Genomic DNA, 5,803 nt, shown 5'->3' on the forward strand with positions numbered 1-5,803 from the left:
CTGAAGTTTTAATGGGAAATTATTTAAATATAGAGAATTATTAAAATTACAGAATTATTAATTATTGGGTTCTGCTTTCCCTGGTCCCTGGCCATTACCGCCTGAACCCACAAGAAGAGACCTTCAGAAGGAGAGGTTTAAGCTGATGGATCTCATAGGAAGCAATCACAGCTTTAAAGAAGCTGAAGCCCTGGAATCTGTGGGTGATGTCTTGTGACCAACTCAACAATAAAATTACAGAAATGATGGGTGAGGGTTGAGCTGGAAGGACGGATATTTGAGTAGCCTTTGAAAACGTTGGGGGCTTCCCTGGTGGTTCAGATGGTAAAGCATCTGCTTCCAACGCAGGAGACCCGGGTTCGATCCCTGAGTCGGGAAGATCCCCTGGAGAAGGAAATGGCAATCCACGGCAGTACTCTGGTATTCTGCATCCCGAGCCCAGCTGTCACCTTCCCATGTGAGCTATGTGACCAGGCCACGATATCATCCTTCTGTGCCTAATTCACCCATCCAAAAAATGGGGATAATGGATCATAACCACACTGCAGAATTGCTCTATGGACTTAATACACGCGAAGAGCTTAAAACAGGGCTTGACACGGGTGGGCTGTGTTGGTGACCTTCCATTATGGGTTCTCTGCCATCTTGCACACATAGAAACTCTCTACAGCCAACACTCTATCTAACAGACTTCAGCTAGTGAGGTTTTGTTTTTACTTATTTATTTATTTTTAATCCAATTCCATTGCTAGTGCCAGCCATATCAATGCTTGGGCTGCTGGGGAAGAGCTAGGAAAGACTTTACTGCCAAGGTAATTTCCCAAAGTTTCCGTTTTTGGAGGAAAAAATTAGACAATGGCCAAGATCAGCAGTTTGAGCGTGGAGGAGGAGAAAGCTGGAGCGTCTCTCTGCCAACGATCTTGTCACAGCATTTTCCAGGCCCCCAGGTGCAGAGGGGAGAGAAAATATCCCTGACTGTGAACAGGAAGAAACTGACCCACCGGGAGAGTCAGCCCAGATGCAGAGCGCTAATGGACTAAGACTGTTTGGGTTGCGGGCGCTGGCTGTAGCTACAATTTGTACCCTGGCCACTCTGTTTACTAGCTATGTGGCTTTGGGCATGTCAGAATCTCTGTGACTCAGTTTTCTCATCTGCAAAGTAGGGATTGTAACAATGGCCAGTGAAACAAAATAAAGAGCCCAGAAATAAACCCACACACTGACAGTCAATTAACCTTCAACTATGGAAACAAGAATATACAATGGAGAAAAGACAGTCTCGTCAGCAAGCAATGTTGGGAAAGCTTGACAGCCACATGCAAATCAGTGAAGTTAGAACACACCCTCACACTGTACGCAAAAATAAACTCAAAATGGCTTAAAGACTTAAATACAGGACACCGTAAAACTCCTGGAGGGGAACACAGCCAAAATGTTCTCTGACATAAATACATAAATCACAGCAATGTTTTCTTAGATCAGTCTCCCAAGGCATTAGAAATAAAAGCAAAAACAAACGGGACCAATCAAACTTACAAGCTATTGCACAGCAAAGGAAACTGTAAACAAACTGAAAAGACAACCTACAGACTGGAAGAAGATATTTGCAAATGAGGCAAGGGCGTAATTTCCAAAATATACAAACAGCTTATTCTACTCAATAACAACAAAACAAACAAGCCAACCAAAAAATGGGCAGAACACCTAGATAGACATTTCTCCAAAGAGGACATTCAGACGGCCAATAGCCACGTGAAAAGATGCTCAGCACTGCTAATTATCAGAGAGCTACAGATCAGAACTACAATGAGGTACCGCCTCGCACCAGGCAGAATGACCATCATTAAAAAGTCTACAAATAGTAAATGTGGGAGAGGGTTTGGAGAAAAGGGAACTCTCCTACACCATTAGTGGGAAGATAAACTGGTGCAGCCAATGTGGAAAACAGCACGGAGGTTCTTTAAAAAAAAACTAAAACTAGAACTACTGTGTGATCCAGAGACCTCACTCCTGGGCACGTATCCAGAGAAAACGCTAATTTGAAAAGATACATGCACCCCAATGTTCATCGGATTTAGAATTAGCTGAAACACACTGCTGTATATAAAACAGACTTTAAAAAAAACAAGGTGCTACTGTATAGCACAGGGACCTATATCCAGTCTCTGGTAATAAACTATAATGGGAAAGAAGCAAAAGAACAGTGGCCAGCTTCCCGAGTGCTGCAAAGAGCAAGTGGGATAGCCTGTGTTGCAGCTGAACAGGGTAACACTGTGATCCTTCAGCACTGCTAGTTATTATCGCAAAAACAGGGCGCATGTGCCGCTTCTCTTTTCTTCAGCTAACACACGTGGCGCGCCTGGCACATGCTGAGTGCCCTCTGAGCAGCAAGGACACAGGAGAAACACGGGTTTGTACCAGGCAGCTGAGCTGCACACCTGCAGGGGACAGGCAAGGCGGTCTGGGGCCATACATTTAACCCAAAACTAAGTCAGGCAGCCGGAGAAGGTTCCCTGGGGGAAGGGACCCTAAAGCCAAGATGCTTCAGGGAGGTGGGCAGTGAGCCTGCCAGGCTGTGATGGGAGTGGCTCCAGGGAAGTTCAGCGGCCTCTCTCAGCCACTTACTTGCACAGGTCGGAAACCGAACCTCTGTCCCAGAACCTGACCACTGCATGGAGCGGGCCAGCCAGGGACCCTCCAAGGCAACATACCTTACAGCCGGATCCCTCTGGCTGAGGGACCCCTGAGTCATTGCGCTGGTACAACAGTGTCGTAAAAAAAGCCAGAAGGCCAAGTGTTAAAGGGCAAGGTGTCCATTCATGCTTGAGTTAGACCATCCTGGAAGGAAAGGAGGCAGGCAGGGAGAGAGGAGGCAAGGGAGGAAAGGTTCGAGCAGCCCATCTCAAGGAAATGCCATGATTTTAAGTCGCATACCCTTCCCTCTGGTTAACCACTTTGACCAGGTTTGTCATTTCAAATGGTGAGGCGCTTTATTTCTTCGAGTTAACGTTAAAAGGCATGACTGAAGCTGACTTTATAGCATCATTTGTTTTCTCATATAAGAGCAAAGGGAAGACTGGAATCAAACTTTTGCCGATGGGCTCCATTATGCAAAAAAAAGGAAAGCGTGAGGTTAGCTGAGCCTCCTGAAGAAGCACAGAATGGGGGATTTTCACTGAAAGCTGGAACGCAGCCCCAGGCCCTCAGGATACACCATCGAGCCAAACCCATATCCCCTGTCGTCCACAGCGTATCATCTAGATGCGGTTCCATTCATAAGCCCAGGGGCTTTCCTGGGGAGGACGAAACAAAACACCCATCCTGCCTTTGGTTCTAGGTGCTCACGTTTGTGACAGCGGTTCCAGATCCCTAGGAAGCTGTGAAACTCCAAGAGATGATCGCAGAGTAACCGTCATGTTTCCTTTCTCTGAAGTCAGGAAATCATTCACAGAATCTGTTTATTCCTGGCTGGACACACGCACTTCTCTTCTGAACCAACAGAAACACCACAAAAACCCCTACCCAGGGTGTGTCGTAGTGATCTCGCCTGGTGGCTGTGTGCTTGTTTGGGGGCTGTTGACTTTGATCTAATTGCTGTTTCTGAAACCACAGTACAGCTCGTCAAACACAAGCATCATGCCTGAGGACACCGGCCGTGGTTTGAGTGGGCTTAGCTATTAACCAAGTTTGCACCACCAAGCAGAGAGCCCGAGGAGGCCCCAAGCTTCTGGCTACTGATGGTTTGTACACAAACGTAACACATTCATTAGAATGAACCACTGTTAAAAGCAGATGGGAGTTTGGTTTACCACTTGAATCGCCCCAACCATCTACAGGGCGAGGACCAAAGGCCTCGGTCATTCTTTCTCTTCAACAATGTGTATCTGTATACAAATTCTGAACCCCTGACAGCTGGCAAAAATCAGACAGGGTCTCCTTCAAAGGGGAAGCCTGTGGTCGATTCTGAAGCTACTCTGAGCGGTACATACCCTTTACCTGCTGCCTTGCCTTCCATTCAACAGTAAAAATGAGAAATAAATATCGGGTGATTGAAAAGCTGGAGTCCTCTACTGCTTTACTGACTTGTCACTGCAGATAAATTGAGTGAAATTTACTTCTAGAGTAAATGACTAGATGATCATAAAATAAAAGAAAAAAGAAAAAAACTGTTGTGCATTGCTGTGCCTAATTAAGATGTTAAACATGATTCCATTTTTAAACTGGAGGAACCAACGGAAATGAAGAATGCTGATGGAGTTATATTTCACTCCATTTTCCTCCCTTCCTCTTGACCACACCAGTTTACGGTCTGGTATCCAATGGGCAGATGTGGTAAGTAAAGCGGGACGTAGGGCTCTGAAAGTTCTCCTAACATGACTGTTTGGGTTTGGCTTATTTGGTTTCATTCTGTTTTCTGCTTCTCCTTCTGTCTCTGTCACTAACACTATTCTTTAAATAAATTCCGCAAGTCACATATTGTTTTGGAGACCTAGTTGGTTAAACCTGAGAAATCGAAAGAATTGGAGATGAGGAGGGAAACCTATGCAGTCCCCCATCTGGACACTGCAAATTAAGCGGAACCAACTAGTGTTGAAAATAAAAAGGCAAACACAAAAACATAGGCCATGAAGCCAAGCATAAAAAATAACCTGAACTAGGGGGTGTGCTTTCCTCCAAACATATGTGGTGGTGGAAGATGTTTTTGGAAGAGACACAGAAAACATTCTCCCAAGCTGAAACAAGTTACAGCAATTATCTACACAATGCAGAATGGAACCTGATTGCCTGAGAAAAGAGGAATAGGTGTGTCTGGTGCTAGACGAGAGTGGCCCCCAAGGAGAGGAATCCTGGGGGAAACCATTTGCCTTCCATAATTCAGAATACATTTGTTGGGAGCCTGTGGTGTGCTAGGTGCCAGCCAAAGCACGTAGGAGCCAAGAATGGGCACAACAGCCCTTGTGCCGTTGGTCCCCAAGTGCTCACACCACTCCCTGGCCAGCACTCAGCTCCTTCTTGTGCTCAGCGTTCCCCGTACTCCCTGCAACACGTACCAGCTCTGTTCTCAGCCCCCTAACCTCGCGAGATAGAATCCTTCTCACCTGCAGATCCTCAAGGTCAGCCTCGCATCTCCCAGTATCTAGACTAGGTCTGATCACGGCACAATTTTCTCAACCTTTAGGACACCGAGCACAATGATTGTGAATCGCTTCTTTCAAGCTCAGGTGTGCCAAGCACTATTTACAGTAACCAAGAGATGGAAACAACCCAAATGTCCACTGACAGAGGAATGAAGATGCCATACATGTGTGCAACGGAATATTACTCAGCCATCAAAAAGAATGCAGTGAAGCCATTCACAGCAACATGGGCAGACCGAGAGATCACTGTACTGAGCAAAGTAGGTCAAAACAGAAGGACAAATACTACACGACATCGCCTACACGTGGAATCTCAAAAAATGGTACAAACGGAGCTGTCTATGAAACAGAACCCCAGAGAGAGAGGACAGAGTGGCGGCTGCCAAGGAGGAGAGGCTGGGGAAGGGATGGAGGGGGAGGCTGGGGTTCGCAGATGCAGGCTTTTATACAGAGAAGGGATAAACAACAAGGTCCTACTGAATAGCACAGGGAACTACGCTCAATAACCTGTGATAAACTATAAAGGAAAAGAGTATCTTATAAAGAGTGTGTGTGTGTGCCACACACACACACATACATATAACTGAAGCACTTTGTGGTACAGCAGTAATTAACAGGACACTGTAAGTCAACTATGCCTCAGTTTTAAAATATTGATAAATATT

Source organism: Budorcas taxicolor, chromosome 18 (assembly GCF_023091745.1).
Source record: "Budorcas taxicolor isolate Tak-1 chromosome 18, Takin1.1, whole genome shotgun sequence".
Taxonomy (NCBI): Eukaryota; Metazoa; Chordata; class Mammalia; order Artiodactyla; family Bovidae; genus Budorcas; species Budorcas taxicolor.